The sequence below is a fragment of the Trichosurus vulpecula genome, chromosome 2, assembly GCF_011100635.1.
Source record: "Trichosurus vulpecula isolate mTriVul1 chromosome 2, mTriVul1.pri, whole genome shotgun sequence".
Lineage (NCBI taxonomy): Eukaryota > Metazoa > Chordata > Mammalia > Diprotodontia > Phalangeridae > Trichosurus > Trichosurus vulpecula.
The window spans coordinates 255,547,531-255,573,133 of NC_050574.1; the positions used below are offsets into that span (position 1 = coordinate 255,547,531).

A 25,603-nucleotide genomic window follows, 5' to 3' on the forward strand; every position below is an offset into this window, starting at 1 on the left:
CATTTACTCTTTTTTCCTCCTTTTCTCTGAAAGGCTCCTAGGAACAATTTTCCAGACATACCATTAGGGAAAATTCTGTATCTAAGTGTGCAGTTTGTAGATTATATACAAGTTTGTTTTCCCCCTCCCACTAAATCCCTGATAATGGAAAATGAAAATGTAAACTACTGACAGCCCAAACTCAAATAATCACCTCCAGAAGCACTCAGACATAAAACTCCTCATAGCTTTAGGAGTTATCCCATTCTTTCAACAAGATCAGAAAAAATGGAATGCAGTCCCTTTGCTATTATATGTATGTATGCTCTAGTTTATGTGTCATAACATCTCCCCATATATTTATAAAGATGTAGCTGCTTACAGGTGTCCATCTCACCTGGTTTGAATTTGCTTACTTCTGACTTGAAAGGAATAGGTACACTAGACAATTTCAATACCTTATAAGGCACTAGTCCCTGATTTTAGGGAGACATTGTTATAAAAACTGTCTGACAGGGAATTGAAACTGTACAGTGTTCAGGTTGCGTTTGGTTGGATTTTTTAAATTTATTTTTTACTTAAGGTGGAAATAATCAAACATGGAAAACAAAAAAACTACATTTTATTAGATTAAGACGTTACCATGGATATTCTCGCCAATGATAATCATCCTCTCTGCCCCCCTCATTCCCAAACAGGGCCTTCTCCTGATATTTAAAATAAATAAACAAGAAAAACTTCATCTTTTTAGGTGCCTTAAGGTTGATGCATGAAATATTTACCTTATTTTTTTTTTTACAAAAGGAATATACAAAACCTACCCCAACCAGTGAGGCCTTCTCATCTGAACCCTTATAATTCGTGATAAAAACTTGATCCATTCATGTATTTTTTTCTCCACTTCTATATGTTGAACCTTGAAATTTCAGATTCTGTTAAGGAGAGTTGTACTGTGTGTCTTCCTGCTGTGTTTTTCCATGTGATTTTCTGGACCTTCACTTTCAAAGGATACTACAAAGAGAACTTCTTCACTGTAAATAGGTGCTGTGAGTAAGGAACTCTGGATCTTCTTATTGTTCTCAAAAGGTTACTTTACCTGTTTCCATGTCATAAAGTCATTAATTGGTCTGGAAATCTCCCAAAATTTCTTGATTTTGGCCATTTGGCCAGTGGTTAGTGTGTATTTAGTGCAGGAAGTAGATGTCCTTGATGAAGAGGTTGAAAACTGAGATGACTATCCCTGCTACTTCTGGTAGTCTGAGACCCCTGGGAAGTCCCTTGCACGGCAGTTCAATAGTTACAGAAGTTTGTGAACGGGTTCCTGTAGTGCTCTAGAACATCAATTTAGCAGTCTTGACTTTGGACCACCATGTTTTGTTTAGTCGTGCTACTGGACTTGGATTTATACCAGAGATAATGGCAATCATGGAGTTAAAATTCTCAATGTTGAAACATTCCCTTGCCACATCAATGAAGAATTCAACCAATCTTGTCCTTTGCTTCTTCTTTACCATCCAGGAAATCTCTGTGGCCACCAGCATGCTCATGTAGTTCAACCAATTATCATAGGCCTCTAAGGTACAGGTCTTGTTGCCATCCCCATGACACTTATGATCATCCAGAAAGTTCATGTGGCTGACTATCTGCATCAGATCCAAAGGGTAAATCTTGCTGACCCTTTCTAGCTCTATGTGGGTGAGCTGCTGGGCCAGAATGAGTGGGGCACAACATACGCTTAAGATATCCTTCTGGGCCACCTGAGGCTTTGACCTCAGAATAGTCCCTTTGTCTATGACAGGCTGGAAGAAATTCTCCATTATCTCCTGGAACTGGTTCCTGGTGGTAAGGAACAGGATGAGGTTCTGGATGAGGTTCTGAGTCATCTGGGTGATGGATGCCTTCACTATTCCTTTCTTGTGTGATTCTATGAATGATCTCTTTTAGTTTTTCATGATCTTTACATCCTGGAAATAATAAGGGAATGCTTTAGTCCATTCCTTCAGGAGCTGGATAATCTTGGCAGTGAAAGACTTTAGCTTGGCTTTTTCTGTCTTAGCCTGCAACTGCTGCTTCTGCTTGGTTTAGATCTGGTCCACTTTGACCAGAAGGTCATGTGGAGGCATGAATATCCAGGAGCTCAGGAAGAAGATGAAGATGTAAGACTTATCAGGATAATAATCCATGGTGGGGACCAGTTTCAAAATCCAGAAATCCAGAGATAAGGTTCCCATCTTGGAAAATGAGCTCTCCACCACTCTGCTTTCCAATGTCTGCCTGCATCTGTCCACTACAACTAGATTCAAACATACTGGAGAAGATTGGTGTCTAGAGCACAGTTTTCCTCATTGTCTTCTGCAGTACATACATAGAAGCCTGTGATCAGGCAGCCAAAAGAAAAAAAACTGAGTGTTGACCAAGGGATAGAGAGGGAATGTTAGGCTATCAGCATTAGGTCTCCCAGCTCCAGCTGGACAGAATCATCCCTTCATTCCATCCCAACACCAGATTCCTTCTTTTTGTTTGTTGTGGTGGTTCTACTGCCTCTCTGCCTGTCTGTCTTCTCTGCTTCCCACTACCTTGGTTCTCCCTATTCTGGTTTTTAAAGAGTTCTTCTCTTCAGGAATTTCATTTAGTCAATTCTGCCTTTTAAGAGTTCCTTCAGTTTCTTTTTGTGCCTCTTTTACCATTTTATGTATTCTCTTTAATAAGGTACTATTTTCTTCAATTTTTTTTGGTGGCTCCTTTACCAACTTGGTGACTCTTTTTTTCCCATTATTTTCTTGTATCTCTCTTATTTCTTTCCCCAATTTTTCCTCTACCTCTCTTATTTGAGTTTTAAAATCCTTTTCAAGATATTTCAGGAACATATATATATATATATACACACATATATGTATATATACATATATGTATATATATACATATATATCTGAGACAAATTCACATTTTTTGAGGCTTTACATATAGCTGTTTTAATATTATCATTTTCTTCTAAGTTTGCATTTGATCTTTATTTCAGGAATATATATATAATATACATAAATATATATATAATATACATAATATTTATGTATATTATATAACATATATATTATATATATGTTATATATATAACATATATATATAATATATATATATATGTTATATATATATATAAATATATATGCATATATATGACTGAGACCAACTCACATTTTTGAGGCTTTACATGTAGCTCTTTTAGTATTATTGTTTTCTTCTAAGTTTGTGTTTGATCTTCTCTATCACTATAGTAACTTTCTGTGGTCACATCCTTTATTTGTTGTTTGCTCATTTTCCCAGTCCAATTTCTTGACTTTTAACTTTATGTTAAATTTGGGCTTTGCTCCTGGCATAGAAGGGGGTGCCATCTCAAGATTCAGGGTTTTATTTGTTCAGCTGTTTTCAGAGCTAGTTCTGGGGTTCTGTAAGTTTTCAGTTCTTCCAAGGTGGTATGACCTAAGGAGAGGTATGTTTATTACTCTCCTAGCCTGTGTTCTAGTCTGTGATTTACTGTAATATCAATTAAGTTGGGACTTTTTTACTGTTGTAGAATGATAAATTAATTAAGTGTCTTTGATTGAGCCTTACTAGGTGCAAAGCCTCAGGCCCACACCCTTATCTACTAGGTGCTAAGCTTTTGTGGGCATGAAGCCCTCAGGGTCCCAAGGGGAGTTGCTAAGACCAGAGCCAATAGTAGGAGCCTAAGTTCTGGTCCCTCAGATGACATTTGATGATGGTTAAAGAGTGTATAAAAAGAGAGAACAGAGCTATTTGTGGGAGCCCTTACTCTTGGAGGAGTGTTGATGTGGAAAATCTAGGAAGCTATAGTTAAGAGCCCTCCAGCTTGTGAACCCAGATATTGATGCCTTCTTGGTAACTATCAATTATATTTGGTCTGTTTATAATGTGTGTTTGTAATTTGTTTGTATTTGCTCTGAAGTTCAGGGTGCTGGCTTTTTCCCCTAAACTAAGTGAATGATATTTATCTGTTGGATTGAAATGAGACTGTTAACCCCTTAACTCTACTTTCCTTAGTAAAGCAGATCAAAAGAACCTGTGCTTGCAGCATTCTTGTTGTTGAGCTTGTGTTGGTCTTTCACCCCCACAACAGCTGCTAGTTGAATTGTTGCAACAGTTACCACAAGTACTCTTTTCCACCATGGAACTGTGAGGAGGGTCACCCCTCCCCTGTGTCCACATGCTCTGGTGTGGTAGTGCTCCTCCTCACCCTGAAACTTTGATCCAGGACTTCAATAGAGATCTGCATATAGACAAGGCAATGGAGTCCTGCATCCAGTGCTAGCAAAGGGACACCTGTAATCTCCTTCTGTCTGAGCTCCTTACTGCCTATGAGCTGAGGGTTCCAGAAGTAGCTGCTTTTCTGCTGGCTTTTCAAGGTGAGGCTTACTGCTATTTTGCTACAGAGTTGCTTGTGCTAGACTGTGCTCCACTCTAACTAAGGTACAGCAGACCTTTTCTCCTGGCCTTCTAAGTTATTATGGGATGGTAATTATTTTACCCTGTTCTTTTGTGGGTTCTATTACTACTAAATTTGTTTTGAGATGTTATTTAAGTTGTTTGGAGGGAAATTTGGAAGAGATCGGGTGAGTCCCTGACTTTTTCTACCATCTTTGCTTCATGCCTAGTCATATTTTTATTTTATGGAATGAAAAATGGCTGTTTTACTCATCTCTTATCTGTCATTGTATCCCCAACACTCATCACAGTGCTTGACACATGCCGTGTATTTAGTGAATGCTTATTCATTTTACTTGACTAATATCCTTTGAAAGGTACAAAATTTGATTTAAGTTGCTTGTGAGACACCTCATGTTGTAAGCTTTTAAATATCTCTTTCTTGGCTTAAGCACATTTAGTTTTAATTATCACTTCCTCAGAGAATATTTCTTTTATATTTTTAGAACTTTGTATAAAATTTACCTTTTATATATGCTGACTGATTCTGATGATCTAAATTAGAGATATATTTGAATTATTTACCTGAAAAATATTACCCCCAATTCTATTCATCATTTTCTTGTCCCAACACTACTAAAACATATGGTGGAAAAGGAGGGACAAGGAAATAAAATTTAGTATCTAGCTACTTTTGATGGACAAAAAAAGATTAAGGATATAAACAACTGAGAGAATTTCTGAGGTAATGCTGTGGCAGCAAATTCTGTCTGACACTTCCATAGTGTATCTCTTCCAATTAAGAAGGCAGCTGTCATATTGCTTGCATTGATGATATTTTCACAAAACAACTGTGGAATGAAATATTTGGTGAGTATAAAGTCAAATTTCCCTGAGATTTTATCAATAGAAAGTGGGGAAAAAGTCCACCTTGATTAACTTGGTTCTTTAAGTTAGCATTGTTCCTATTTAGTTAAGACATGCACTATAGTAAAGAAGAGGAATCAGGAGGAAAAAAAATAAAGAAAAATGAAAATGTTTTATTGGTAGTATTCTGTTCTTAATGTACCGGTAGAGACTAGGGTATTATGGGATAACAAAGAATCATGTTTATGATTTCCTATATTTAGATGAAAAATTGTGAATTTGGTAGAGTGTAACAAAATTTGGAATAATTTACTTATTTATTTGTAGCACTGAAATAAGGGTCTTGTTTACTTTCTTGGAAAAGGCTATATGTATCAAATATACCAGATAAAATATTTATTATTCTAAAGTAATTGATTTAAAACATTACTTTGAGGAAAATGAGAAGAAAATGTGAAAGTTTTATCATGAGGTAAAGTAAGTAGGAGGAAGAGAATAAATAAAGGAGAGGATGAGGAAAGGAGGAAGAAGTGTAAAGGAGGATGTAGTGCTAATGCAATATTCATAGCACTGATGGTGGCTATGAATATGCTGGTGTAGTTCTGAATTGCAAAATATAACAGACTCTTTCTATGGAAGACAGAACCAAAACATTTATTCAAACACCAGAAAGCTGAATCCCAACACATGAAAGCCAAATGCATCATAGCAACAAAGAAGTCAATACACAATAACAATTCAGGGGACACTGCCATTCCCAAACCTTCTCCCAGCAAGGACCTTCCCACAAATAAACACTCACAGCTAGCTGCTTGCTTCCTCCCTCTTTCTCTCTCTCTCTTTCTCCTCTAACTGCTCTGACCAACTTCCTTCCTCTCTGCTCCACCCTTCCTGCTCTCCCCTTCCTGCTCCACCTCTTCCTGTTCCACCTGTTCAGCAAGCTCCCCCCATCATATGTGACTCAGGCTTCCATGTGACTTATGCAGGTCACATGGACCTATTAATGGATGGGAAAGCTCTTCCCATTAAGCAAAAATACATTAACAATACAGGGGGCAGGGAAAAGGAAGTAGTGTAGAAATAGAGGCAAGGAGGAAGGAGGAAAAGGAAAAGTGAAAGTGAGAAGGAAGAAGAGAGTAATGGAGTTAAAGGAAGGAAAAGAGAAAGCCTAAGAAGGAAAGGGGAAAAGAAAGGGGAAATATAAGTGGTAAAAGGGTAAGAAGAGAGAAAATAGATGAAGATATATTAGTTCTGAGACCATAAATTTTGTTGTTATTCAGAATAGTATTGCTCTTAAGGTCATTTTTTTCCCTTTAAAATTTTAATGTTAATCTGTAGAAATGTTCATGAATTTTGTCAGTTTATGTTTTAATATATTTGGATGAAGTTAGATATTATCTCAAATATTGTTGTTGATCTTCTCAAGGTTTCTAAATTTTGGCATTGTTTATAAAGATATATCACCCTTTTTGTAGGTGTGATGGGGATACTAATTTCTTTAATTTCTCTCATATATATTTATGACACAATATGTACAATATGAATATGTTTTTAAAGGACCTAAATATGTCTATGAACAATCTGATGACTAATTTAGAAAACCCAATGGAATCAATGAAAACTGTGGGCACTCTTGTTTATCTCTGTTCTTGGTGGGAACATTTTTAAGATTTCCTAATTACATATAATAATTCTTCTTGTATCCAAATAAATGGATTATGTTGAGGTCATATGCTGAGGGGTTCATATGTTAAGGAAAAATGCTTAGTATTTTTAAAATATTAGTGTGATAATTTATTATTTTTTTCTACATATGTTGATATAATCATATTTCATTATTTATATTAATTAAATGGTTTATTACTTATCTTGTTAACTTCTGAATTTTTAAATTTTCAATAGCTCATTTAAATAATTCAAGATTAAATAAGCTTAACTTATAACATATCAGTTTTTCATCATTATATTTTTCTCACAAATTCTGGTCTTAGATCTGGCAACCACAATTCAGATAACTGATTCAGGGATAGCTCACATCAACAAAAAATAGTCTAATTTTGTCCATTAACATTTATTCAGTTTTATTCTCTATGATGTTATCTGTTGCCTACTATGTCCAGTACCTACCAATTCAATCAATCAATCAATATTTATCAAATGCCAGTATATACCAGGCACTGTGCTGTGTATTGCAGATCCAAAAAGAGGAAAAAGACAGCCCCTTTCCTCAATAAGTTCACAGGCTAATGGGGTCGACAACTAACAAGCAAATATATGCAAACTGTATACAGGATAAGTAGGAAATAATTAACATAAAGAGAGCGCTAAAGTAAACAAGGATTTGGAAAGGCTTCTGTAGAAGATGAAATTGTAGTTTGGAGGAAGTAAATGAAGTCAGGGAAGTCAGTACACAAAGAGGAGGGGGATCGTTCCAGACCAGAGAGTAGAGAGACAGAATATCTTCTTCTTGGAACAGCAAGGAGCCCTGTGTCACTTGATTGAGTAGGACACATTTGGGAGTAAGTTGAAGACTGGAATGGTAGGATAGTTTAGGTTATGAAGGACTTTATACACCAAGCAGAGGACTTTGTTTTTGATTATGATAAATCTGTCTTTTATGAAAATCATGTTTGTGGCTAAGTGAAAAATGGACTGGAGTGGAGAGAAACTTGTGGCAGTCAGACTCACTGGGAAGTGATTGCAATTATCCAGGCATAAGCTGATGAGGGCCTATGCTGCTAATGCAATAGGAAGATCTTTCCCATTCGTTAATAGGCGTATGTGACTTGCTTTGACCCTTGGTCACATGGAGCCTGAGTCACTTGGAAGCCTGAGTCCCATGAGCCTGAGTCACATGGAGCCTGCTGGGAAGAGCTTGCTGAATGGGTGGAGCAGGGGTGGATGGAGCAAGAAGTGAGACAGTGAGGCAGAGCTGGGAGAGTGAAGAGGCAGAGAGAGGCAGAGCAGCTAGCATGAGTGAGAGAGGGAAGCATTTGCCTAAGAGAACTTGTTCGTGGGGAGTCCTGACAGAGGGAAGACTTGGTGATGGCAGGGCTCCCTGCATTGGTAATGTGTACAGACTTTCTTGTTACAATGGTGGATTTGGCTTTCTGGCATCTAAATAAATATCTTGGTTTCACTTTCGAGGAAGACAGTCTATTATATTTTGCAATTCAAACATGGAAATACGCTTGCATATTCATAGCAGCTGCTGTAGGTATTGCATTGGTGATATAGGTCCTGTAATAGAATGGTGGCAGTGTCAGAGGAAAACGGAGGGAGCAAAACTGAGAGAAGTTGCAAAGGTGAAATTAGCAAGCCTTGGCAAAGGATTGGATGTAGGGTACAATGAGAGAAAGCAAAGAGTTAAAGATTTTTTCAAAGCGTGAGCTTAAGGTACTGAGAGCATGGTGGTGATTTCTGTCATAGGGAAGGCAGACTAGGGGGAAAAAGTTTAACAGAGAAAGATAATGAGTTCAATGTTGGACATATAGAGTTTAAGATGTATACTGGACATTTAGTTTGATGTCTGAAAGTAGTTGGGGGATACAAGACTGGAGGTCAGCAGAAAGGTTGGGGCAAGATAGGTAGATTTAAGAATCATCAGCATAGAGATGGTAATTAAATCCTTTGGAGCTAATGTGGTCACCAAGTGAGGTAGCATATAGAGGGAAAAGAAAAGAGGGTCCAGGACAAGAACATTGTTTTTCTTTTTAAAACAGTATTCATGATATAAAATATATGAAAAATAAATGAATGAAAAAAAAACATTTATCAAGTTCATATGAGCAAAGTATCGTGCTAAATGCTGGGGATACAAATATGGCAGTCCAAACTGTCAAAGAACTGTCATTTTTTTATCATTTTATTATTTATTTAATATTTTAGTTTTCAACATTGATTTCCACAAGATTTTGAGTTACAAGTTTTCTTCCCATTTCTACCCTCCTCCCACTCCAATATGGCATATATTCTGATTGCCCCATTCCCCAGTCAGCCCTCCCTTCTGTCACCCCACTCCTCCCCATCCCCTTTCCCCTTACTCTCTTGTAGGCTAGGATAGATTTCTATGCCCCATTCCCTATATATCTGATTTCTCAGTTGCATGCAAAAACAACTTTTTCTTTTGAGCATCTGATTTTAAAACTTTGAGTTCCAAATTCTCTCCCCTCTTCCCTTCCCACCCACCCTCCCTAAGAAAGCAAGCAATTCAACATAGGCTGCACATGTATCATTATGTAAAACACTTCCACAATACTCATGTTGTGAAAGACTAACTCTATTTTCCTTCATCCTATCCTGTCCCCCTTTATTCAATTTTCTCCCTTGACCTTTTCCCTTTTCAAAAGTGTTTGCTTTTGATTACCACCTCCCCCTATCTGCCCTCCCTTCTATCATCCCCATCTTTTTTTATCTCCTTCCTCCTTCTTTTCTGTGGGGTAAGATACCCAATTGAGTGTGTATGTTATTCCCTCCTCAAGTCAAATCCGATGAGAGCGAGATTCACTCATTCCGTTTCACCTGCCCCCTCTTCCCTTCCAATAGAACTGCTTTTTCTTGCCACTTTTTTGTGAGATAATTTACCCCTTTCTGTCTCTCTTTTTCTCCCTCTCTCAATATATTCCTCTCTCATGCCTTAAGTTCATTTTATTCTTTTTTTAGATATCATCCCTTCATATTCAACTCACCTGGTGCCCTCTGTCTATATATATGTATATTCCCTTCACCCTAATACTGAGAAAGTCTCATGAATTACACACATTATCTTTCCATGTAGGAATGTAAACAACTTTAGTTAGTCCCTTAAGATTTCTCTTTCTTATTTACCTTTCATGTTTCTCTTGATTCTTGTGTTTGAAAGTCAAATTATCTATTCAGCTCTGATCTTTTCCCTGAGAAAGCTTGAAAGTCCTCTATTTTATTGAAAATCCATATTTTGCCTTGGAGCATGATACTCAGTTTTGCTGGGTAGGTGATTCTTGGTTTCAATTCAAGCTTCTTTGACCCCCAGAATGTCATATTCCAAGCCCTTTGATCCCTTAATGTAGAAGCTGCTAGATCTGGTATTATCCTGATTGTGTTTCCACAGTACTCAAAATGTTTCTTTCTACCTGCTGGCTATATTTTCTCCTTGATCTGGGAGCTCTGGAATTTGGCCACAATATTCCTAGGAGTTTTCTTTTTGGGATCTTTTTCAAGAGGCATTTGGTGAATTCTTTCCATTTCTGTTTTACCATATGGTTCTAGAATATCCAGGAAGTTTTCCTTGATAATTTCTTGAAAGATGATGTGTAGGCTCTTTTTTTGATCATGGCTTTCAGGTAGTCCAATAATTTTTAAACTATCTCTCCTGGATCTATTCTCCAGGTCAGTGGTTTTTCCAATGAGATCTTTCACATTTTCTTCCACTGTTTCATTTCTTTGGTTCTGTTTTATAATTTCTTGATTTCTCATAAAGTCACTAGCTCCCACTTGCTCCAATCTAATTTTTAAGGTGGTATTTTCTTCAGTGGTATTTTGGACCTTGTTTTCCATTTTGCTAATTCTGCCCTGCAAGGCATTCTTCTCATTGGCTTTTTGGAGCTCTTTTGCCATTTGGCTTATTTTTTGGTTTTATTTTCTTCAGTATTTTTTTGGGTCTCCTTTAGGAAGTCATTGACTTGTTTTTCATGGTTTTCTTGCATCTCTCTCATTTCTGTTCCCAGTTTTTCCACTGCTTCTCTTCCTTGGTTTGCAAAATCCTTTTTGAGTTCTTCCATGGCCTGAAACCAATTCATATATGTCTTGGAGGCTTTTGATGTATGCACTTTGACTTTGTTGACTTCTTCTAGCTGTATGTTTTGGTCTTTGTCATGAAAAAAAAGATTCTGGAGTCTGAGTCTGAGTCCTTTTGCACTGCCTGGCCACGTCCCCAGCCAACTACTAGACCTTTGAGCTTTTTGTCAGGGTATGATTGCTTGTAGAGTAGAGAGTGTTTGTCTCAAGCTTTAGGGGCTGTGCTGCTGTTTTCAGCACTACTTCTACTCCACTGTCACTGCAGGTTCTGCCACAGCAGCCATCCTCCTGCCACAAGAACTACCAACCAGGATTGTGACCTAGATACAAGCAGGGCAAAGTAAGCCCTGCACTCCTGCTCTGGTCTGCATCTTGATTCCTCCCACTATGTGAGCCAGGGACTCAGGAAGCAGCTGACACTGGAGCTCTGGAAGCAGCCGCAGGAGCTTGCTACTGCTGCTGTCACCACCACTGCACCACCTCTGCCACCCCCAGGGCTGGGGCCTGATGACTCTGTAACCCAATCTAGCAGTTTTTCCACTAACCTGCTCATTGGTCTTTGGCATTTGTTGGTTGAGAAGTCTAGTTACCACCACAGCTCAATGATTCTTGGCCCTAAGACCTGATTCAGGTAGACTCCCAGTGTGGTCTGTCCTGGTGTGGTCTGTCTCAGTGTGGCCCATGCTGAGCTGTGCTCTCCTCCCAGCACCATGCAATAGACCCTTCCCAGCAACCATCCAGGCTATCCTGGGCTGGAGACCTGCTTCCCTCTGCTATTTCGTAGGTTCCACAGCTCTAGAATTTGTTCAGAGCCATTTTTTACAGGTGTTTGGAAGGATTTGGGGAGAGCTTATGCAAGTGGCTACTTTCCAGCTGCCATCTTGGCTCCGCCCCTCAAAGAGCTCACATTCCAACAAAATAGATAACACATATGGAACGTTTCAGCTGCAAGTCAGATGAAAAATCCCTATCACTCTTAGGTTGTAGTTGGTAAAGTGTATGTTAATGCCTCTTTAATGTTTAATCTATAAGTCTGAACTGTTTTTGTTTCTTCTGAACCATATTTTTCCATATAATTCTTCCCATCTTTTACTTATTCCCACTTTTTTCAATTAGGACTTCAAGTATTAGTGCTTACTGATTTAGTTTTGAGGGGCCTTTTCACATTCTTAATAAAAATTCTCTCTCACTTTTCTCATTAACTTGTTTTGATTTGTAAGATAGAATATTTTAATGATGGACTTTTTGCCAGTATGTATAATTAGTACTTCAATACTAGACGAACAGGGGGGGCAGAGCCAAGATGGCAGCGGGTAAGCAGGGACTAGAGTGAGCTCCGTACCGAGTCCCTCCAAAAACCTATAAAAAATGGCTCTGGACCAATTCTAGAATGGCAGAACCCACAGAACAGCAGAAAGAAGCAGGGCTCCAGCCCAGGACAGCCTGGATGATCTCTGGGTGAGGTCTATTCCACACAGAGCTGGGAGCTGGGAACGGAGTGGAGCAGAGCCCAGCCTGAGCAGCGTGGAACAACCAAACTTGGAGTCAGGCGGATGGGGCCCCTAGTGCCCTGAATATGTGACCTGCAGCAGTTACCAGACCCCTCGACCCACAAACACCAAAGACTGCTGAGAAGGTTAGTGGGAAAAGCTGCGGGAGTGGAAGGAGTTTTCAGTTCGGCTTCCAGCCCCGGGGGCAGCAGAGGTGGGGCAGCTACAGCTGTTGTTACTTGTGGCTCCAGGCCCACCTGGTAGGAGGAATTAAGTGGCGGATCAGAACAGGAGTGCACGGCCTGCTGAAGATCTAAGCCCATTTCGGGTTGGGGGTTGGGGAAGGAGCAGTGCTGGTGGGGCAGAGCTGGCACCTCCCCCCCAAACGTGGCACATAGAACTCGTTAGTCTAAAAGCAGTCATACCCCACTGAAGAACTCAAGGGTCAAGTTAGTTGGTTGGGAATATGGCCAAGCAGCGAAAGCACACCCAGATTCAGTCTCAGACTTTGGATTGTTTCTTTGGTGACAAAGAAGATCAAAACATACAGCCTAAAGAAGACAACAAAGTCATAGAGCCTACAAGAAAAGCCTCCAAGAAAAACATGAACTGGCCCCAGGCCATAGAAGAACTCAAAAAGGAGTTGGAAAAGCAAGTTAGAGAAGTAGAGGAAAAATTGGGAAGAGAAATGAGAAGGATGCGAGAAAACCATGAAAAACAAGTCAATGACTTGCTAAAGGAGACCCAAAAAAATATGGAAAAATACACTGAAGAAAACAACACCTTAAAAAACAGACTAACTCAAATGGCAAAAGAGCTCCAAAAAGCCAATAAGGAGAAGAATGCCTTGAAAGGCAGAATTACCCAAATGGAAAAGGAGGTCCAAAAGACCACTGAAGAAAATACTACTTTAAAAATTAGATTGAAACAAGTGGAAGCTAGTGACTTTATGAGAAATCAGGTTATTATAAAACAGAACCAAAGGAATGAAAAAATGGAAGACAATGTGAAATATCTCCTTGGAAAAACCACTGACCTGGAAAACAGATCCAGGAGAGAGAATTTAAAATTTATTGGACTACCTGAAAGCCATGATCAAAAAAAGAGCCTAGATATCATCTTTCAAGCAATTATCAAGGAGAACTGCCCTGATATTCTAGAGCCACAGGGCAAAATAGAAATTGAAAGAATCCATCGATCCCCTCCTCAAATAAATCCCAAAAAGAAATCTCCTAGGAATATTGTCGCCAAATTCCAGAGCTCCCAGATCAAGGAGAAAATCCTGCAAGCAGCCAGAAAGAAACAATTTGAGTATTGTGGAAACCCAATCAGAATAACCCAAGATCTGGCAGCTTCTACATTAAGAGATCGAAGGGCTTAGAATGCGATATTCCGGAGGTCAATGGAGCTAGGATTAAAACCTAGAATCACCTACCCAGCAAAACTGAGTATCATGTTCCAAGGCAAAATATGGATTTTCAATAAAATAGAGGACTTTCAAGCTTTTCAGTGAAAAGACCAGAACTGAATAGAAAATTTGACTTTCAAACACAAGAATCAAGAGAAGCATGAAAAGGTAATCAAGAAAAAGAACAAGGAAAAGAAATTTCAAGGGACTTACTAAAGTTGAACTGTTTTGTTTACATTCCTACATGGAAAGATGATGTGTATGATTCATGAGACCTCAGTATTAGGGTAGCTGAAGGGAATATGCATATATATATGTTAATGTATATATATAAGTGAATGTGTATGTATACATATATCTATGTATATATGTATGTATGTGTATGTATGTATACATATGTGTGTGTTTATATATATATATATATATATATATATATATATATATGTAAAAGAGAGAGAGCAGACACAGGGTGAGTTGAAGATGAAGGGAAGATATCTGAAAGAAATAAAATGAAATTAAGGGATGAGAGAGCAACATACTGAGAGAGGGAGATAGGGAGAGATAGAATGGGGTGGATTATCTCGCATAAAGGTGGCAAGAGGAAGCAGTTCTGTGGGAGGAGGGGAGAGGGCAGGTGAGGGGGGAATGAGTGAACCTTGCTCTCATCGGATTTGGCCTGAGGAGGGAATACCATACATACTCAGTTGGGTGTCTTACCCCACAGGAAAGAAGAGGGAGGAAGATAAAAAAAATAAAAGCGGGGGGGGGATGATGGAGGGGAGGGCAGATGGGGGTGGAGGTAATCAAAACAAACACTTTGAAAGTGGGACAGGGTCAAGGGAGAAAATTCAATAAAGGGGAATGGGTTGGGAGGGAGCAAAATGTAGTTAGCCTTTCACAGCATGAGTATTGTGGAAGGGTTATACATAATGATACATGTGTGGCCTAGGTTGAATTGCTCAACTTCTTAGGGAGGGTGGGTGGGAAGGGAAGAGGGGAGAGAATTTGGAACTCAAAGTTTTAAAAACAGATGTTCAAAAACAAAAAAAAAAGTTTTTACATGCAACTAGAAAATAAGATACACAGGCAATGGGGCGTAGAAATTTATCTTGCCCTACAAGAAAGGAAGGGAAAAGGAGATGGGAGGGGAGTGGGGTGACAGAAGGGAGGGCTGACTGGGGAACAGGGCAACCAGAATATACAGCCATCTTGGAGTAGGGGAGAGGGTAGAAATGGGGAGAAAATTTGTAATTCAAACTGTTGTGAAAATCAATGCTGAAAACCAAATATGTTAAATAAATAAATTTAAATACTAGACAAACAAATGCCCCATGGGATAGCATTTCATATAGCTTTTGGGCATTTGTTAAAATCAATTCTGCCAAAACTTTCTTTGGTTCTCTAAAGAGTATCCTTGAAATGCCTTGTCACTTAGAGTGAATTACTTTCTTTCATTTTGATGGGGAACCTGTGTCCTTGAGGCCACATGTGGTCCTCTAGGTCCTTGGGTGTGGCCTTTTGACTGAGTCCAAGTTTTATAGAATAAATCCTTTTATTAATGCGATTTGTTCTGTGAAGTTTGTATTCAGTCAAAGGGCTGCACTTGAGGACCTTTAGGGCCACAGGTGGCCTTGAGGTTGCAGGTTTCCCATCCCTGATGTAGACCAAGAATGTCAGGATTAATATTAGTCTGTTCTCTAAGAACATGTTCACTTATTTTTCATTCCATAACAATTTCACATTTAGAGTACCTACATTCAAATTAAAATTTGTTGACAGTAAAAAACATATTGTGATTTGCAGCACTCTAAAGCCCGCTTTTTGCCATTCTGCCACCATCACTGCAGAAGTTGACAGGAACTACATAGGGGTAATAACTGACATGGGCACATGCAGGCACATGTGCGCACATGCACACACACACACACACACACACACACACACACACGCACACACAAATTATCAGTTAGTTATTACTTTGCTCTAGATTTTTCCCCTGGCTCCTGATCTGGTGCTTAGTATTACTTGACAGTTAACCTTACTTACAGCACCAATACTCCCTTGTAAGTGATTCATTCTGGCCTTGCTCAATTGTTAGCTGCTAACTCTTTGGCATAGGGAAACCCTCTCTCTTCTGAATCCTCAACTTTTTAGTTGAATATATCATGCTTTTAGAACTATGGGCACTCTACCCGTCTGTCACCCTAAGGTCATAAACAGTCACAAACAATACACATATACTTCTTTCATTAATTCACCCTACTACCTAACCCACATCCCACAATGGAGAGATGACAATCTAGTTCAGAACTGTACAACTTGGCAGTAGGTAAGGGCCAAAATTGAAATCGGCTAAATTGTTTGGGCTGTGGATAGGTTTTTAGTGCCCCACTTTCCAAGGAAAGGTATAATTAATGATTAAAGTATTTTGCAAATAAATCACATTTAACAAAAAGGAAATTTCAATTAATATCAATTAATTACACTTATTACTTAAAATTTTTATTTATCATGAAATCACACTAATGTTGAAAAATTACTTTTCTAAACAGTACAGGTTTTAATATATTTTCCAGGTTTTCTTACTGTTTACATTTAGTTAAGGGGATGTATTACAATTCTTGTCAGCAATCAGTTTATCATACTGCAGAATCTTTTTTGAAATTGATTTGTCTAGAAATCTGAAAACTAACCTTAGTAGCTGCCTCATTTTCTGATTTTATTTCTTGAAAAACCATTGTTTCCCACTGTGATTTTTCCAATATTTGGGACTATTTAATTTTTCCGTTGGTGTCCAGTTTGCTTAATTCACCATGTTTTGATTCAAAATGACGATGAATATTGTGTTCCTTTGGAATGGCTATTACTTCTCAGCAAACAAGCCACGATATTTTGTTTCTCATGTAGGTAAACAAGTATCTATTTGACCACTACAGATTAGACACTCTATGTTCTGGTTCAATCTTCCATTTTATTTTAATTACCCATTTTACAAAGTCACCCCAAAAGTTATAATGTGAGCAACTGCTCACATACAAAGAAATACTGAACTGAATGCCTGACCTTGGAGAGAGTGCCAGATACTCATGTAACTTGGAGGGTGGCCATGCAGCGGGAGATGGGAAGAAGCCCTCCAGTTGTTACCACTCATCACATAGTGAGCATCAGCTGTGTTGGGGTTTGGCTGCACTTACTTTGTCCCTGCTCAATGCCAGTAATGATCGAAAACACAGTGAAAAGATATGACTGTATCTCCTCTCAGATTAGAGACAGGCTGATGGGTACGATGGGTAATATGACAAACAGGAGAGAATACACAGGGGCAACCCACACGTGAAGTTACGTGACAGGTACAGTGGCTAGTGGAAGGCAGGTTGAGTGGAAGGCAGATTAAGTGGGGCAAGGAAAAAGCACTTGCTACATCTTTACTTTCTTTGACATCCTCTACATTTTCTATGGGCTGCCCAAAGTCCTTTGGTTGGTCTTAAGCAGCCCATGGTCTGTATGTTGTGCAGGCCTGATCTAGTTTATTCTAGATTCTAAAGAGAAACATTTCATATTTATATCATGCTTTAAGATTTATAAATTAATTTTCTAACTTCAGTGCTTCTAGGGAGCTAGCATTAGCAATTACATATATATATATATATATATATATATATATATATATATATACACACACACAGGTGTGTATATATACATATACATATATGTACACATATACCTATACATGCATAAAGCTGCTATTTATTTCTTTGAAGTATAAGAAAAAAGTCATTTTCAATGTAAATAAAATGGGCAGTTATTTTAAAATTCAACAGTTATTAGAAAATGTTTAGAGCAAAAGTAAGCATTTCCATGTTCTCCCCATTCAGGTTGAAGTTGTGTTAAAAGTATAAACTTTTGTTTGAAAAATGTATTTTCACAAAGATTTATAATTCCTCCCAGAAGATTTTTGATCTTCTTATCCCTTATACTCCATTGTCCCAGTAGATCCTCAGGGTATTAACTAAGCAGTGAACACTGAAATTGTGTATATCTTAGTTTCAAAGTTTTCTCCTTGCTATATACATAATATCTCTAACAGGAAATATAGGATGCTTTTGAAATTACAAGTGAAAGAATTCTTGCCAGGGCATGTATACATTTGCATATCTGCTCATTTTGAATCATCATTTCATATTTTATATTCCTGTTTTTCAAAATACTCAACATGTATTTATCCATAATACATTAATAGAATACTACTCAATTTACTTATGAAGAAAGGGATTTACTTTCTCATAGAAAAGCATGCTGTGATTCAAGACACCTAAATAAATTCAAAGACTTTTGTAAATCTGCTTTAAATATGCTAAGCCTTTCTTAACATTACATTAATCATGAAAAGATATATAAATTAATTCTCCATGGATATTTTGGATAGAAACTGGAATAAGCAGATCTATAGATAAAATAATTTATGACCAAATGAGATATAGAGAGGATTACATGATGTAAAATGAATAATTTTGATTACATTAAATTAAAAAAGTTTTGCAGAAACAAAATCAATGCAGCCAAGTTTAGAAGGAAATCAGAAAAGAGGAAAAATATTTACAGCAAGTGTCTCTGACAAAGGCCTCATTTCTCAAACATATAGAGAATTGTATAAGTTCGATGGTCTAAGCACATACGTTGTTCCCCAATTGAGAAATTGTCAAATGATACAAACAGGCAGTTATCAGAAGAAGAAATCAAAAGCTACCTATAGCTATAGGAAAAAGTGCTCTAAATCACTGCTGATTAGATAAATGCAAATTAAAAAATGTTGAAGTACCACCTCACACTAGATTGACTGATATGACAGGAAAGGCAAATGACAAATGCTGGAGGGGATGGAGTGAAATTGGGATGTTAATGCACTGTTGGTGGGGTTATGAACTGATCCAGCCATTGTGGAACTGTTTAATGGATTAAGAAATTGTGCATACCCTTTGACCCAGCAATATCACTACCTTATCTTTATCCCAAAGACAAAGAAAGAAAAATGACCTATATGTACAAAAATATTTGCAGGAACTCTTTGTGATGGAAAAGATGGAAATTTAGGTGATTGTCATCAATTGGGGAATGGCTGAACAAGATGTAAAATATGCTTGTGATGGAATACTGTTGTGCTATAAGAAATGATGATCAAGATACTTTCAGAAAATCCTGGAAAGATTTAGATGAAACAATTTAAAATGAAGCGAGTAAAAATAGGAGAACACTGTACAAAGTAACAGCAGTATTAGAAGTATGATCAACTGAGAATGACAGCTATTTTCAGCAAACAGTAATCCAAGACACTTCCGAAGGACTTGTGATAAAAAATGTTATCAACCCCCAGAGAAAGAACCGATACTGTCTGAATGCATATTGAAGCATACTTTCCTCTTTTTTTGCTTATTTTTTGTCTGTGTTTTCTTTCACAGCTTGGTTATATGGAAATATATTTTGCATTATCTGATAGTATAATCAAAGGCAAATTGCTTGCCATTTCAAGGAGGGTGGAGGTGAGAGAAGGAGGAAAAGAATTTGGAACTCAAAATTTATGTTAAAATTGCTTTTACATGTAATCGAGAAAAATAACACATGAAAATAAAAATATACAAGAAACTGAAACAGGACTTTTAACAGAATTACTTCTGAACTAGTAAGAACTGTTAGGAACAATATTGATGTTAAACTGAGAATAAAATTATCAGAGCTTACATTCTTTTTCAACAACAAAGCCTAAGCACCTATTTGCTCATCAATAAGTACTCAATCTTTATAAGGAGGCACATTTTTAAACCTATGGTGAAATTCAAAAAAAGTTTGTAGGTGACTTTCTAGATGATATAACTCTATTAACTCAATTCAAATGAAATTACTTTCCTATTTTGCATGAAGCAAATCTTATTTATGGCAAAGTAGAAGAAGAAAAAAAGAGAAAGATGAATAGATTATCCTCAGCCTACATGTTTACAGTAAATCTTCATTTTGTAGCTAAATTCAAGCCAAGCAATTGCTAATGTGGTCTTTATTAGGAAAATTATATAAGAAAGTGAGGATGATAAAGTTAGTCCTAAATTCTTGTTTCAAATGGCTGGCATCTATAACTAAGGAAGAATGGCACAGTTTAGGTAAAATATAGACTGATCGATACTTAAAAATTGAGTATGAAGAGGGAGAGGAAACATAAGAACAAGGGGGGAAGAAGCTGATGGAGGAAGAAAGAAACACAAACACACAGAAACAGAGACAGAGTTAAGATAAGACTTAGAGAGACAGAGATACAGACAGAGACAGAGGGGAATGAGAAGGATAAGAATAAGAAGGAGGAGGAAGATGGAGGAGATATAGGAAAAGGTGGACAGGGGTTGGAAAAGGAGTAGTAGGAGTAGAGCAAGAAGAACAAGAAGAGAGGAGGGAGGAAGGAGGAAAAAGGAAGGAAGAAAGAGGAAAAACAAAGGAAGGGGGAGAGAAAAGGAGAGAAGAAGCATAGACAATCATTGAAACTCAAGATAGTGTCCTATAATCCTTGACCTTGCGGGTTCTAGAAACCTGATTTTAATGTTCACCCTTTGATGAGCTATGCAAAATTGATACAGAACCCAGACTCATAAGTGTTTGATTTCCTAAGCCAGAATGACTTTACCAGTTTATTATAATTATCAAATTATTAATGTATTATTATTTTTTAAGGACAGTTAGGTGGAGCAGTGGATAGAACAGTGGGCCTGGAGCCAGGAAGGCTTATCTTCCTAAGTTAAAACTGGCCTTGAACACTTAATAGCTGTATGACCCTTGACAAGTCACTTAACACTGTTTGCCTCAATTTCCTTATGTTTAAAATGAGCTGGAAAAGGAAATGGGAAATCACTCCAATATCTTTGCCAAGAAAACTCCGAATGGGCTCAAAAGAGTCAGATATGAATGAAGAACAAAATTATTATTTCAAATTTAGCATTGCATAGGGAATAGAGAGTTGGCCACAAAATCTTAATGACCTGGGTTTAGGTTTTGCCTCTGGGTATGTGATTCTGGTCAAATCTACTTCCAGCATTCTAAGAAACTCTTAAATCTATAAATGGCAGAGAATGTACTAATCTGTATTGGGAGAATTTCCTCACTTGTAATTCCTAGGACCTCGTAAATCACAAGTCTAATCCCTATTTCTTATCATGTAAAACAAGAAATTTTTCTCTTGAGATAACTAATACTGATCATTTGCTCAGAGAACTCATTCTTAATAAGTTTGTCCGCTTAAGAGAACAAGTTAAAACCCAGAACGTAGTTTGCTGATCAGTAAATTAAATTAAAGACACTTGTATGTTTTAAGAGGTATTTCAATGAAGCTGCGATATTTTGATTGTCTTCTTGCAGTCAAGAAATTTTGAGGAACTTATTCTATTGATTATCATTTCTGTCTGTGCCTCTATTTCATACCCAATGTCTCCATATCTACTGAACCTTTGCCTGCTATATAAACCTGCTAGTCTCGCTAATCCTTAAAATCCTTCACTTCACCCTGCCCTCACCTTAAACTATAATCCTATATCACCCCTTTTCATTGCCAAACTCCTAGAAAAAAAAATCATTTGTGCTTATTTTGTCATCTGCTTCCTCTATTCAATCTCTTGCAGTCTGGCTTCTGATTCCATCACTCAACTGAAGCTATTCTAGCCAAGGTTATCAAGGATCTCAACTACTAAATGTTAGTCCTCCTTCTCAATCCAAATTTTCTATAGCTTTCTATACATTTGATCACCTTGCTCCTTTTGGAATCTCTTCTCCCTCAACTTTCATGACACTGGATCTCCCTATCTATCTGACTACTTCTTCTCAGCTTCCTTTGCTGAATCATCATATGTCTCCTGACTTTTAGCATAGATATTACCTAAACTTCTATTCTATTACAATTTCTCTTAAAAATCTTATCAGTTTATGTGGGTTAAATTGTAATCTCTTTACAGATCATTCCTAAACTATATGATGAAACATCCCATCATTCATGCAGCTAGCCACCTAGTTTAGATCCTCTTTATTTCTCACATAATTGAAATCTCTGCTTCTGATCACTCCCTCTTCCAACTCACCCTCCAGACAGTTTCCAAATCCATCTTTCTAAGGATATCACTCCCCTTTCTAAAATCTCCGTTAGCTCTTTGTTGTCTGTAACATAAAATATAAACTTTCAAACTTGGTACTCAAAACCCTCTACAATCTAGTTGCTGTTTTCCTTTCTAGTATTGTTTCATAGGAGTATACAGTTGTTCAGAGAAGACTAATACCTCTGATAGGAGGGCTGCTGAACCCTTTCCTGGACTACTTTCTACTTTTGGTGTCCACCTGACCCACCTAACTCTCACCTGTGGCTCCAAGAAGCTGTAATATGCTTAGTGGCTACACCACAGCAAACCATTTGGGCAGATAAGCTAAACCAGGTTGAGGGTAGCCAATGGGCCTCAAACCCATCAGTGAATTAGGAAGTGTCTTCCCCAAGCATATGAAGACTTCCCCACCTGTGGAATGGGCACAAGATAACAATTTGTGCCAACCACCCTGAAGGCGGCTGAACCAAGTTCTACAGAGTACTTAGAGTTTGGTTAGAAATGCATGATGTGAACATTTAGAGACAACTCTACTCGCAATGTTTATATGGACAATTTGTGCCTAACCAGGGGCAGAGCCTTCTGAGCGCATATTGATCTGAACAGCCATAGTCAGACAGCATTTTACCTTGACATTGACATAGTGATATCATTTTAGTTCTCTGAGCAAGAAGGAAAACAACCAACCAGACCAGCCTTTGTTTCACATAATTTCTGTTCATGTATTCAGCTATTCCCTGACGTTAACAGTCTACCTGTTACCTCTGTACAGTCACATAAGTTGGCTTCTTGTACCAAGTATGAATTCTGTCCTGATTTCACTCTCTCATTGCCTTTGTCAAAGCTGGAATAAGAATGAGATGATGTCGTATTTGGCTAAGGTTAGGACTTTTTATTTACCTTTTCAGTCCTATTGGCCGATATAATAGGTAGGAGGTAGTACCTCAGAAATATTTTAATTTGCATTTCTCCAGTCATTAATAAGTTAGAGTTTTTTTTTTCATGTGGCTATAGATATCTTTGATTACTTCATCTGAAAACTGATTATATTTTTTAATCATTTATCAATTGGGGAATGGCTCTTATTTTTATAAGTTTGAATCAGTTCTCTATATGTTTGAGAAATGAGGTCTTTATCAGAGAAACTTGCTTCAAAAAATTTTTCACAGTTACTATTGCTAACTGTACTTTCCTCCATCCAATTCCTCCTCCATTTATTCTATTTTCTCCCTCCTTTCACCTTGTCCCTCTTCAAAAGTGTTTTGGTTCTGACTATCCCTTCCCCCAATCTGCCCTCCCTGTTATCACCCCTTCCCCTTCTCTTACCCTTTTCCCCTCCTACTTTCCTGGAGGGCAAGATAGATTTCTATATGCAACTGAGTGCTATGTTGTTCCCTCTTTGAGCCAATTCTGATGAGAGTAAGCTTCACTCACTCCCCCTCCACCTCTTCCACTCTTCCGTAAAAGCTTTTTCTTGCCTCTTTTATGAGATAATTTACCCCATTCTGCCTCTCTCTTTCTCTTGTTCCCAGTAAATCCCTCTCTCTCCCCCTTAATTTTATTTTTTACATATTATCTGTTCACATACAACTCATACCTGTGCCCTCTGTCTATATATACTCCTCCGAAGTACCCTAATCATGAGAAAGGTCTTATGAGTTACAGATATCATATTCCCATATAGGAGTAAAAACAGTTTAAAATTATTAAGTTCCTTCTTATTTCCCCTTCCTGTTTACCTTTTTATGCCTCTCTTAAATCTTGTATTTGAAAGTCATATTTTATCTTATTGAATATCCATTTTTTCCCTTGAAGGATTATACTCAGTTTTGCTGGATAGGTGATTCTTGATCATAATCCTAGCTCCTTTGCCCTCCAGAATAACATATTCCCGGCCCTTTGATCCTTTAATGTAGAAGCTGCTAAATCTTGTGGTATCCTGACTGTGGCTTTACTATACTTGAACTGCTTCTTTTTGGCTGCTTGCAACATTTTCTCCTTTCTCCTTTCTCTCTTATTTTCTCAGCCTATTAGCTGACTTTTAACTCTTTGATAAAGTACGGCTCTGCGAGGACACACTCTCCTAAGCTTCATGGGTTTTGTACAGCTGTTTTCAGGGGTACTTCTATGGATCTATAGGTTTTCGGTTCTTCCAAGGTGATATGAGCTAAGGAGAGGTTTGTTTGCTTCTCTCCTGGCTTCTGGTCTGTGAGCAACCACAAGCACTCTTTTCTGCTCTGGAGCTGTGAGGTGGGACCCACCCCCTACTGAGGCCACAAGCTCTGTTTTGCTAGTGCTCCTCCTCTTGCAGGGACTGCCACACAGGACTGTGACCCAGACCCGAGTATGGGCAAAGCAACAGAATCCTGCATCAGTGCTAGCAAAAAGTCTCCTAGAATCTCCTTCTGACCAGTTAGTTGACCCTTTTACTGTTTGTGGGCTGAGAACCACTGCTGCTGCTGATTCAGTTACTCCCAAAGCTTGCTCCTGGTTTGCTGTGGCCATGGCTGTGCTGCCACAGCCTGCACTAGACTTTGCTCTACTGTCATCCAGGTGCAACAGACCTTTCCTGCCAAACTTTTAAGTTGTATTTGGTGTCTGTGGGCAGGGAGATCTGGAAACCACCACTGATGCCAGTGATTCACTTGCCCTGAGGCCTGTTCTTAGTTTGCTCGGGTCCAGTCTACTCTGGCTCAGTCTATGGTGGACTTCACTCCTCTCTCACCCTGGAGCAACAGACCTTTCCTGCTGACCTTGCAAGTTGTGTTAGGCTAGATATTTGTTTCACTCTGTCTTTTTGTGACTTCTGCTGCTCTAGAACTTGCTTAGAGTCATTTTTAAAGGTATTTGGAGGTGTTTGGGGGGGAGCTCAGGTGAATCCCTGCCTTACTCTGCCATCTTCACTCTGCCTTTTTCAGATTAGGACTTTTCTAAGAAAGAAAGTATAGTGCCTAATGGCTTGGTGAAACTATTATGAATTGGAACCAGTGACATATTGATAAAAGTGAGTTCTTTAACAGGCTCCTTGAGGGGGAGTAGCTCCTCTGCGTCTCAGGCTCAGGTTCTTTCTTGTGGGACAGAGGAAAGGGTGATGGCCTCATCAAGAGAGAATTAAACTCTGGTTGTGCAAAGGAGTGGTGATATTCTTTTCTTGTCAACAGTGGTCACCTTTCAGGGCCGGAATCCTCCCAGTGTTCCTCCCAAGGAAAGGAAGGAGAAAGGAAATAAAAAGTTATAAAAATGTGCCTACTAAGTGACACTTACTATAATAAGTAGTTTGAAAATTTTTATAAATTTTATTTCACTTGAGCTTCACACCAACAAACATGCAAGATATTTGCTATTATTATCATCATTTTTTAGTTGAGGAAAATGAAGCAAATAGCAGTTAAGGTACTTTTCAGGGTCACACATCTAGTAAGTGTCTGAAGCTGGATTTGAATTCAGATCTTCCAGACTTCAGACCCAGCACTGTATGCAGGAGAGGATCTAGTCTGAGGAATATGGTTGAGCTGCCCTAAAAGGGC

At 38.2% G+C, this 25,603-nt stretch overlaps 1 pseudogene; it reads right to left on the bottom strand.

The window, feature by feature from the left end:
- Positions 1-904: 904 nt before the first annotated feature.
- On the bottom strand, positions 905-24,581 carry LOC118836954 (annotated as a pseudogene).
- Between the last annotated feature and the right edge of the window lie 1,022 nt (positions 24,582-25,603).